The sequence below is a fragment of the Humulus lupulus genome, chromosome 5 (assembly GCF_963169125.1).
Source record: "Humulus lupulus chromosome 5, drHumLupu1.1, whole genome shotgun sequence".
Lineage (NCBI taxonomy): Eukaryota > Viridiplantae > Streptophyta > Magnoliopsida > Rosales > Cannabaceae > Humulus > Humulus lupulus.
In genome coordinates this window covers 57,138,798-57,151,779 of record NC_084797.1, presented here as the reverse complement: position 1 = coordinate 57,151,779, position 12,982 = coordinate 57,138,798, and positions in this window count along the sequence as shown.

Below are 12,982 nucleotides of genomic sequence, written 5' to 3'. Positions count from 1 at the left end.
ATTGGGAAGCTTGGGAACTTTGATTTTATGATTGGGGAATGCTTAGGTATGATTTTAAAGGCTTTGGGAAGTTGAAAACGTGTTTGGGAATGGCCCAGGGTTGGGGGCCACGACCTTGTTCTTGGAGAGCCGCGGCCCTTGCTCGAAGAAGTAGGTGGCTGAGTTATGCCTACTGGGCACCGCGGCCCTTGATGTAGGGCACCACGACCCTTGCTTCAGTGGTTGCTGGGGGCTGCGGACCAAGGTGCCAGGGTCGCGACTCTTGAGCAGGGTTGAGCCCGTTTGAGTGTTTTGGCCCCAGGAACATGGTTTTAGGCCTCGAGATCATTCTTACAACCTGGATTAGTTTGGATTGATGTCCTAGAGGCTAGATATTGGTTTAGGAACCTATGTTGATCATTTTTATTGATGGTATCCTATATTTGGTTATGACTAGGTGACTGCTAAAGGACTAAAGGTTGATCGTTCTCAGTGGTCGTTCTTTTATTCATTCTAGCTCGAATCTGAGGTAAGAAAACTGCACCCTGTGTATATATGACATACGTGATTGTTATTGAGGCATGTTGATTGATAAATGTGGACATGGATTGCATATTAAATTCTAGTGAATGTTGTTTACTTGTATATGGCACTAACTAGTCAGGGGTACTGACCTAAGAGTCAGAAACAGCATAAGCGTCCTGAACGCAGGGCCGAATGAAGATTAGATCTAATCGATATCAGTGTTGAATGACTCTAAGGCATTAACACTGGACCGACCCTAAGGTCGATGAACTTATAAGTGCTTGGCTAGTCTAAGACTAGTTACTGAGAGCCAGGGCCAAAGGCCTAGGTGACTGCTTGTCACATGGCTAGGGAACAGAGTTCCATAGTTGTGACTCTAGAGTCATGAGAAAGGTTATGTTGGTGACTAATCACCATGCACCTATCCTGTTTAAGCTAGTGAAAGGTTCACTTATCTAATAAGCCCCAGTGACCCTATCGTCGCATGGCTAAGGGAATTGTCCCCATCTTAGTGATTTTTGCGACTGTCACCTATCTGTTTTGGACTAAAAGTTCTGAATGATTATTATGATCATTGTTGATATTATATCATGCTATATTGTGTTTTCTTGCTGGGCCTTGGCTCATGGGTGCTATGTGGTGCAGGTAAAGGGAAAGAAAAGCTCACCCAACCTTGAGTGGAGAGCTTAGGTGGTGATGTGTACATATGCGGCCGCTTGACCACCACGGCCAAGGAGTTCTCAGAGGGACTAGGGAGTTTACCCTATTTTGCCGCTTAGGTCGGCGGGTTTGTAAATTTGAAACAGTAGTGACCATTTTGAGTTGTAAATAACCTGTAAATGTTTTGAATAGCTCATGAGCAGTTTATATACTTAATGAAATATATCCTTTCCTTTTTATTGTTTTCAACCTTAACCTGTTAATAACACTTAGAACACGTTTTTAACCAAAGGACTCGGGTAGTGGGTCAAATTTTCGGTTCACCATTCACCGTAACTGTTCTGGGGTAACCAGGGCGTTACACTCACCCCTTATGATGTTGTTATTTCAAGAAATTGATGATAGAAAGGCCGGTGGGGAGTGGGACCTAAGAGCTTCGTGATGCACTCGTTGGGACCATATAGTCGAGGAAGATCAAGCGGGCCTATTTATTTATTTTTATTAAAGAATGTTTTCTTTTAAAGTTTTATTTGAAATGTTGCTCATTTTTATTTTTATGTTTATTTTATTCAATAAAAGAGCAATATTTATGATTATGATCCAACGCTGTGTTCTCGATAATTTATGAGAAATTAGGGCAGAGATGGCTCTTGTTGCTAACTTATCGAGCATATTCTCTGGCAACGATGGGAACGACACCCATAGATTAGGCTTTGGATCCACATTCAGGGCATGGTAGAATACGTTGGTGTCGATCCCCGTCATGCCTACGTGAGACCATGCAAACACGTCTTGATTCACATAGAGAAACATGATAAATGTGTCTCGGGTCTCTACCTTGAGATTTCTTCCAACCATTGTCTTTTTCTCTGGATTGGCCTCGTAGAGATCAACTTCCTTCAGCTCTTCCATGGGCTCGATGGCCTGATTATCCCATAGTCTGGGGTCTAACTCATTTGGATCTTTTCGTACCTCGAGGACCACCTGGGCTCCATCCTCCTCAGGAGGATTTTGTTTAGGAGCTACCTCAATTACCATCACTGGATGCCTAAGGGACACATTGTAGCATTGGAGGGCCTCTATTGGTCCTTGTGAACTATGCCAATCCCAACTTCCATTAGGAACTTCATGCAGAGGTGCCTTATTGATGTGGCGGCCCCAAACTCGACTAAGGCCAGTCGACCCATGAAGGCATTATAAACAGAGGAGAAATCGATTACCATAAAGTTGCAGTATTTGAACGCATGTCTCAGACTTCTCTCAGTGTCACTGGCAACTTGATCTACCCCATTGGAATTATTTATTTGCCAGAGAAGCCAAAAATAGTCAAAGTGCACAGGAGAAGGTCACTCGTCATTAGCCTGATGTGCTTGAAGGCCTGTTTGAACAAAATTTTCACCGAGCTTCCATTATCCACCAGGATTTGAGCAACCATTTTTTTGTTATATAGGTCTCGATAACAAGGGGATCGTGGTGGGACAAATGCACTCTATGAGCATCTTCCTTGGTGAATGTGTTTACTTGGTCCATTATTCTAAACATTTGGGCTAGGATCTGGAGGAGTGTACAAACTTTGTCATCATGATTAAGGGCCCGAGCATACTTATTATGCAAGCTCCGCTATGACCCCCCAATGTGCGGTTCACCGGAGATGGTCCCGACTCTTCCATTCACAAAAGAGGACCATTGAGCCATAGGCTGTGGAATAAGTAGCTTGGGGCCTACCCATTGGGTCTGGTTTTGGTTGAGTGCCACCAATTGTGGCTGATGAGGGTTCACTAGAGTCCTCATTGTGTGAGCACCAACTCAGGTGTATTGATGAAGGTGCCCCAATTTGATGAGATTCTCAATCTCATCTCTCAACTATCTGCATTCATTGGTATTGTGCCCAATGTCGTTGTGGTACTTGCAGAACTTCATTGAGTCCTTTTTCTCACGATCTGTTCAGATCAGTTAGGGCCTCTAGTAATGGACTTGCTGCTTGGTGGCTAAGTACAAATTTTCTTGAGATTCGACCAACTCGGTCTACTTAGACTATTGAGCAGTGTAATTTTCCTCCAGAGCACTCTTCACTTTTTTATTCCCTTTGTTCTTTCTCCCCCACTTACTCCTATTCAGGCCTTCATTGGGTGCCATCGATTGGGATGGAATGGGTTCTTTGACGCTAAATACTGGTTGATAAGCGTTGAATCTAGTGGGAGCTGCTCCATATCCTGCAGGCATGGCGATCTAGCTAGTTTGTGGGGTGTTGTAATTATATTGCGGAGCACTCATTACACTTGTTTGCGTGAGAGTGTCAAGAGGGAAGTGATAAAGGTTCAGAGTAGTAGTGGTAGCATGATGGGTGTTGGGACGAACATCGGGCCTTCGAAGGCCTCTATATGTTCATCCTCCCAATTGATGCACTCTTGGGCCTGACGAATGAAGTCGTTGAGCCTATGGCACCCATACCTTTGCAAGTGATCCCACAATGGAGAACCTGGTCAGATGCCAACCTTCAAGGCCATCAGTTGTTGGCCGTCATCCACCTTTTTTTATCCTTGCGAGTTCTTCCTTGAAGCATTTTATGTAGGATTTGAGGGTGTCGAACGACCCTTATTTTATATTGGCAAAAGCATTGACCTCAAATTTCACATTCCTTGCGATGATAAACTGTCTTCAAAACTCAGAGGACAGCTAGGACAAGGAATGGATTGAACCTAGTTTGTGCTTTTTGATCAATTCGCCAGTTGCTCCCATTAAGGTCAATGGGAAGCAATGGCACCTAGCGTCATCGATAACCCGGTGGACTGACATCAGCTGGTTATATTTTGAGAGGTGGTTGGAGGGATCAGTCATCCTGCTATACGGAACTATGTTCGAAATCTTGAATCATTTGGGAATGGGAGCCTCCACTATGTATCGGGCGCACAACTCATCATCCTCATCCTTGGAGTCTGACTCCTTGCTTTGTCTTTTTTCCATCTTGAGTATGAGCTTCTTAAGACTCTCTAACTCCGCTCGGAAGGGATTGTTGTTTGCATTATGAGCTGAAGTAGGTTGATGGTTGAACATTGCCTCCTTCCTACGAGTATTAAGGTTGTCTCGCATGTCGAATTGTTTTTGTTGGCCTCCCTGGTTGGCATCCTCGGGCACAACCCTATGTTTCCAAGTGTTGAGATTGTCTCACAAATCAGGCTGCGTCCGCCCGCAACCACCGTTCTCGGGGATTCCCACTTTCGGCTCTCCATACAACTCATCCACGAAGTCGTTTGTAACACTCCAATTTCTTGAGGCTTTAAGTGACCCATTTAATAAATAAATTTTAAATAAAATAAAAACAAATCTAAAGTTGTTTGGCTAAAATGTCATTTATTATAAAAAAAACCGAACGTAGTTGACAACCCCTTTAAAAAGAAAAGAAACTCTGGAGTCTCATATTTAACGTTAAACAAAAATAAACATTTTACCCAAACAATACAACTTAAATCGTAAACCCAAACTCATAGACACTAAATAAAACACGTCTTTATGAAAACCAAACGATAAACAATCTCAGATAGGCTCGTCCCTTGACGGTTGTTAAGTCCTAGACATGCACGCCCTCTGCCAAAGTTCTCCAACTCATTTCGTTGCAACACAGAGTACGCATGAGCCAAAGCCCAACAAGAAGAGTTGTGTAGGACAAAATCCCTTAAACTTAATCATGTAACATAAATTAATAGCAACATAATCAAAATAAAAAAATGTATAATAAAAAACACATAATCATCACCCAAAAGAACGTAGACCAGAATAAATTGGCCAGTTGTGCAACTGAGCACGAATCAACGTAAGCATGAAATTTTACTATATCATAAGCATGCAATTTTCATAACGTAAACATGCATTTTTTAACATAAGCATGACACGCAAGCACATTACACATGAATTGAACATATACACATATATATATGTCACTTATAATATAATTATACATACAACATATTCATATTTAAAGCATATTCATACAAATTCTGCCGTAAGGGAGTACGTCGAGCGTACATCTTGTGTGCATGTGTCCACTCTTCTTACCTCGATAGCAACAACGATCCACACTCACTAACACATCCCTTCAATTATCCTTAGAAAGCCCTAGTCATAACATATAATACCAAAATCTTTAATTTCATGTCAAGCCAATACCGTATTATGAATACACCCATGCCCTCCTAAGATTGATTCATAATCAAAATATCCTTAAGAAATTCCTAAAACCATTTTATACAGAACCCCTAACCAGAGATACTAAATCATAACTAAAAACCAAACTCCCCTTTTACGAGCAAGTAGCATGGTCGCGCTAATGCTTGGGCGTGGTCGCGCTCACCGAGAGTTTGTGCTTTCTGGGTGAGCAGCATGGTTGCACCAATGCATGGGCATGATCGCACCAATGCATGGGTGCGATAGAACTCATTGAGAACCTAGAAATAGAAAATTGGGAATTTAACCCAATTTTCATCTTATTCGTAAAATTTTGACTTTAAATCACATACCTAAGTAACCTAACATGTTTCTAACACTTATAACCCAAATAAAATCGATTCCAGACGTCTAATAAACATCAATTCACCAATTAACACAATTAATTAGACATTTTCATCACAAAACCCTAAATCTACAATCAAACTTAAATAACACAGTTTCAAAGAGTTTATCTATCAATATCTTAGCCACAATTCTCATGTCCTTGCTCCTTTTTGGAATTCCTAGCCCATCAAATTGATTAAACTGATGTCCTCCTCCAAATCCTTAAGCCTCAAGAGTATTCTTTCTGTTGGATCAAGAGAGAAATGATTCTCTTGATCTGCTAGCCTAGTGAGTGTTCGTGAATAAACGACTGACAGATAGGGAAAAGTCTTAACCCTAAAGTAAATTTGTAATTACTGTCCTATCCCCCATCTAAATTTCATTATGCATTCACTTAGGCCCTCTTTAGTAATTTCCTAAAGCTAATAGTTTATACTTTTATAAATTAAAATTTCCACCATAAAGCTTGTATTTCTACTTTGGCCCCCATAACTCATCTATTATAACTTTTGGCCCTTAACACTTGAAGGAACTGTTGGGGTTTTATGCCCTAATTAAAATCCAAATTCTTTGTAATCTCATTTATTATCAATAAAAGAATAGAAATCATTTTTTTTACTTGGTCAATCACTTTGCTCACATGTTTTATTTTCATGATTATGTGTTTAATATAATCTTCTATTAAATCCCAAGGATACAGCTAATCGTAATTATAGTGAGGTAATCACAGTGGAATATAAATATGATTATATGTTCAAAATAAGTTAGTCCTAAGATTAGTCAGTGCATAGGATTTACACTGACTTACCAATCTACGATATAATCTACTTACACATTACAGTTTTATATTCTTTCGAGAACATTAGCAAAGTAGATAAGATCAGATGTATTTGTTACATTGGACTAGATCAATATTGACAGTTGATAAGATAAGTAAACATACCGTTATTATCTATTCTAGTCATATCATATAGTTGACAATAGGTCAATTCAATCTCAATTCTGAGTGGTTAGTATTCTAATTGATTGTATTATTTGAGTTCTTTGACTTGTTTGTTACCAGCTTACCCTACGGACTAGCCCATACTTACATCTCAGGAACTCGGTAGTATAATTCAGTGAGAGTGTTAATCATAGATACAAATATCTATAGCTTCTGATGAAGAAGTGAAATGATGGTTTCTTTTTAGTTTGGTTCAAGGTGTTAAGTGATAGAGATCTCATTTCAGTAATTAAATTAGTTTACTGAAATATCATTTACAAGGAACTAAGTGTTTTAAGGATAAAATACAATGAGGGGTAAAACGGTATTTTAGTCCCTTTTCATTGTAGACCGTCTATAGAGGATTGAGTGATAATTATGGTTCTAACAATGGATAATTAATAACGTATCTATATTTGTTATACAATGTTCTATGAATTCAAGAGTGCAATTGTAACGACCCAAATTCGCTAATAAGGCTTAATGGCCTTGATTAGTGTGCCTGAAGGGCATAATGGGAATTATGTGTGGTTTTAATGATTAAGATGCATGATTATGATTTAAAGCATGTTATATGACTATTTGAATATTTGAGATGCATGACTATGTGTATTAGTATGCATATAGGCCCTGATTAGGTTAGAAGGGCATAATTGTAATTCTGGCCATTATGGGCATAACTATATTGATATATGTGATAATTGTTGAGACCACATTATTATGTGGATATATCTGTGGTCTGTGACTCGAGACGATCGTAGTGAGCAAAGTAGCGAAAAGTCATGGTGGGGATTTATACCCGGCTCGGGGTGAGCTTAGGGGTATAAATGGGAATTTAGTAAATATACTAGAGTCTATTCTGACATTGAGGAATATCATTGGTGATTAAATAGGTATCAGGAATTAAGCGGGAAATATTAGAGACACTCGAGGAGTTAGCGGGAATTGGGTAAAATGACTAGAATGCCCTTAAGTGGATTAAAGGGTTAGGAATAAAGGGGAGGGCATTAAGGTCATTTGGCTTTCTAAATATGGGAATTACTGAGACTTTATGTTAGTGGGAATTGTAGAGAAGTGTAGAAGGAAAAGGAAGGGAAAAGAAAGGGAGAAAACAGAGAGAGTTTTCTAGGTCGGTTTACATTTCCTTCATTTGTTTCTAGAGGGTTTCTGGAGCAAAGCTCATAGGAGAGCTGGGATAAACTAAGCATCAAGGATTCTAAGCTAAGTTTGGGGAATTGGCAGAGGTTTAGCAAGGAGTCATCAACACTTGAGGTAAGACTTTAGAGTTCTTTAGTTTCAGTTTCTGGTTTTTGAGCTATGGTGTTTAAGTTGAATTGGATGGAAACTTTAGGGAATTCAGGCCTAAGGCTGAGGAGGAGCAAGCCAAGGAAGTCTAGAAGCAACTTGTGGTCGAAATCCCATCAAAGGTATAAATTGTAAGCTCTAACTTTGTTGTTCAACTGGTTTCTGCTGAGTTTTAGTGTCTAGAAGTGGCTATGGTGAATTTTGAGTTTGGGGATGCATGTGCTTGAGTTCTAGGTTTTTGGGGTGCTTGGGATGAGTGGAGTATGGTCATAAGGTTGTTTTTGAGTTTGGGAAAGATTTGGAGGATTTTTGGTTGGGGTTGGTTCGAGAAAATCGCAGGAGGAAAAAACTGGTGTTAGTCTGCCTGTGACTAGCGCTACAACACTAGTCTTTGGGCGCTGTAGCGTTAGAACAAGCTTGCTGATGGGGTTTTGCTTCTGTTTGTAGCGCTGTAGCGCCCTCCCATGAGTGCTGTAGCGCTACCCTGTCTTTTGAAGGGGATATTAGGGTTGTTTGCAAGGGCTTTTGACCTAGGGTTTGGGGTTTGATTCGACCACCTTGTTTGGTGGAACTAGGAATTCCCGGGGGCTCGGGATTGGCCCCGAGGCTAGGTTTTGGACTTGAGGATTGATGATGACTTTGGCCCATGGTTGTGTTTAGGTGAGCGCTAGGGCTCGAGGGGGATCGTGCTCAAGGAGTCGAGGGATCAAAGCTAGTGAATTGAAAGGTAAGAGAACTGCACCCGGTTATATGTTTATGATGGGACTAAGTGCTCCCGATGCTTGTATCGTGTCAATGATGGTATTACGCCATGGGACATGTAAAAGCGGCCTAAGAGTGCCGTACATTATATTTGTGCACAGGGAGCGGCTTGGCCACTGGTAGCCGAGGACAGCTTAATATTCACTGAGCTCGGTTTAAGCGGGCTGGAGTCAGTGGGATAACGGAGGGAGCAACCTGAGAGCGCTAGCCCTAGTTATCATTTGTGCAGTGATGTATGATATGAGTTGATATGTTTAGCATGTTGAATACTTGATTACACTGAATGACTATATGGTTGAGATTATGTAATGCAATGTGAGATATTGACTTGTCTGTTGATTGCTTATGCTCTGTTGTTGTGTTTTCTTGCTGGGCCTTGGCTCACGGGTGCTACGTGGTGCAGGTAAAGGCAAAGGCATGTTGGACCAACCCTGAGATGGAGGGCCGCGGGGTGGAATGTACATAGCCAGCTATTCGATCGCCATGGTCGAGGAGTGGGTCAGGACAGGGATTGCCTAACTTCCTGTTTTGCCTTAATATGGCTTGATATTGTGTATAAACCTTGTGTCTTTTGTAAACAGTCTTTAAACTTAATATTTTTGGGATCCCGTGTAAACAGAGGATGCTTCTTAATGAAAATGTGGCTTTTGAGACCAAAACATTTTTAACCCTAGTTCCTTTATAGTTCCAGTGACACAATTTTAATTAAATGACTTGATTAGCAAGTCTGGCACTTTATAAACACACAGTGTAACGGTCTTGGCTATCCAGGGCGTTACAACAATTCCGAGTCTATATTGGAGTCACGAGGAATTAATAAGTTAGTAAATTTATTTGTTAGATTTACGATAACTTATTGGAGCTTGATTTCATAGGCCCATGGTCTCCATTGTACCTTGGATAAAAATCATCTAGATAGTCTCAATTAATTGATTTAATTATCAATTAGAATTATCAAAGTTGACCATGTCAATTTTGGATAGTTTCACAGAGTTATGTAATTTAGAGAAGAAAAGAGAAATTAGGGCAGGTTTATTAATTAAGATAAATAGGTATCTAAATTAATAAATAAGTTTAAATCAAGGTTCAAATTATAAATAATTAATTTGATAAAGGATTTAATTAATTAATTAATTAATTAAATCAATAGAAAATAATACAGGCCTTGATTTTAAGTCCATTGGGCTTATAATCAAATGGGAAATTTCACGGGCCTAAAGCCCATGATAATTTCAACCTAGGGCTTCAAATTGGCTATTATTTTATTGATTTTTTTAATTAAATTAAATGGCCTAATTGAGTCTATAAAAGGAGTGCTTAGAGAGAAGATGAAAGATAAGTTTAATAACTCATTTTCTCTCTGTATGTATCTCATGTGTTGAGAGTTTCCCACTCTAGTCTAGGTGATTCTAAGGATACTTTGGAAGACTGCGAGGAAATTAGAAGAACGGTTCAGTTTCTTGATAATACTCTGCGACAGCAAGGATAAAAGTGTTAGAGAAACTGAAGGAACGACTCATTCATTCCGCTGCGTATACTGTAAGTATTCTTATCGTTGTTTCTCTTTGAATTCAATTTAGAAACATGTTCTAGGTTATCTCATATTAATTTGTTTAATATTAGATCTACATGAAAATAAATAAAGGTCATGTATAAGTTTTCCTAACAGAAACAATTGTGTGATCGAAATGAAAAGTTCTTATAATAAATTGTACATATCATATCACATATCACGTATCACACAAGAACATAAAATTACCACAAAGCCTTGCACCAAAGCAATATTACCAAAATATCCTTTTACTAAAATGCTAATATTATGTCCTCAGTCCATGGAGACTTCCCTCTTATGTGATCCTAGCTCTGGGTTCTCCTGAGGCCACTGAGGCATAAAGGGCTATCTTCCCTAACGCCCACCATTGTCTGTCATAGTGTGTCTGGGCGATATGCCCGGGGCACCGTGGACTAATTGGGTCTGGGGCTCTCTTTGGGGTCTAACGACCACATCTGGATCATGAATTATTCTTAAAGGGACATTCTGGGGTTTCGAGGATTGACGACTCCTTTTTATTTTATTGCGTACCTCCGTAATTTTTCCTCCCATGTTAGCTGGAGGTATAGGTGGCACGTCAACTAAGGGGTCCACCTAAAGCCCTTGAGCAGATAAGGTGTGTAATGACCCAAATTTGCTAATAGGGCTTAGGGCATTGATTAGCGTGCCTGGAGGACAATAAATGATTTCATATGTTAATATGTGAATTTATGTGAATATGTGATAGAGATGCATGTTTAGTTGAATTAAATATGCATGTGGGCCCCGTTTGGATATTAGGGGTATGTTTGTGATTTTAGCCCGTTGAGGGTATAAATGTGATATGTTTGTAATATATCCGTGTAGCACGATCCGAGACAGTACTAGGGAGCAGTTTGCCAGAAAGTCAGAACGGGGTTGAAAATCTGGCTCAGGGCGAGTCGAGGGGTATTAGATGTGTTATGGGGTTATTGGGTTATGGAAATAAATATTCGGAGATATATTTGGGGTTAGAATGTCTAGGAGGGAATATTGGGGAAATTTACCATTTTGCCCTCGGGGACGTTTTCGGTACCCCGAGCCTTGAGGTAACCCTATAGACTTAAGTTGAATAAAACAAAACTTAGAATTATTTAGAACTCTCATAAACCGACCCTTTCCTTCTCTTTCTCTCTTGAAGTTGTCTTCTCTCCTTTGGAAGCTTGAGGAATATCTTGGTGAACTTAGCTAGAAGCTAAGGGAATTCAGCTGAGATTTTGGGAAGATTAAAGCTTGGAACTTAGAGAATCTACACAGAAGCATAACTCATCAAGGTAAGCTCTTAATATGTTGAATTGTGTCAATTTCCAGCTGGTTTTAAGGTTGTATATTGGAGTTTGCATGTTAGCTAAGTTTGGATTTGTTCTTGATTGCTTGGCTGAGTTTTGGGGCTGGTTTCTGTTAGGTTTTAATGCTGAGATAGTGTTAGAATCTTTGTGATAGTTAATCTGGATTGTTGGCTTGATTTTAGGGGAAATTGGACTGGTTTTTGAGGAGGAAATGCTGAGTTTTTCTGGGTTCGATGGGTAGGGCCGCGGCTCTGTTCTTGCTGAGCCGCAGCCCCTTTGATCATGGGGCGTCATGAAATTGGAGGCACGCCGCAGCGCCCTTAAGCAAGGGTCGCGACGCGTGTGGGATATTTTGAGGCAAGGCCTCGGGTTGAGTTGGGGGCCGCGACGCTTAAGGTATTTTTGGGTTCTAGAGGGGTTTTAAGCTCGGGATGGATTTTATCACCCGGATTGATAGAATTTAAAGCCCTGGAGATTATAATTATGGTTTGAAACCATTTATTGGGTTAGAGTTTGATAGGTGGACATTGTTAATGTGTTGTGACTAGGGCTTCAGCGAGTCTCGGACTAGGGAACTGTGCTCGGGGCATCGGTGCTTGGAAAGCTTGGGACGCAGGTAAGAAAACCACAGTTCCTACAGAGCTTGTATGCATGGCAGAGCCTAATATGTTTGTAATGCAGGGCGTAGCCCTTTGATTGAATTTGTTCATGGTCAGTATATGCTTTATTATGCTATGAATGGAAATGTGTAAATGTTCGGCAAGAGCCGGGAACGGCACCGACTGAGGTCGGCAGGGGCCGGAAACTGCAAGGGGCCGAGAACGGTGTTAGGCACGTTGAGTGCAAGGTCGAGTGTGGCAAAGGGCCGGGAGCAGCGTTGAGCACGTGGAGTGCGAGTTGCCAGGGTGAGACCCGAAAGGATACTTGGGATATCCTCACTGTGTGGACCGCAAACCCAGGGTCTGGTAAAGCGCCTATGATGGCATGGCTGTATGTGTTTAGCCTATTGATGGCCTGTCTATATGCTAAGTGTTTGTTATGCAAATGTTTTTTCTTGTGAGGGTTTTCTTGCTGGGCTTCGGCTCACGGGTGCTCTGTGGTGCAGGTAAGGGCAAGGGGAAAATCGACCAACCATGAGTACGGAGAGCATGAAGCGGCGCGTACATGTTTGGCCTGCCTGGCTGCCACAACCAGTGGATTTTGGGAGATGGTTGTACTAAAACCTAGATTTTGTCGTCTAGTTGACTTTGTTTGTACTTAAATGTTGTAAATATTTCCAAACGGTATTTTGGGATCTCAAATGTCAAATACTTTATGATTTTCAGTAAATGGAATTATTTTCAAAGTTTATAACTCTGATTA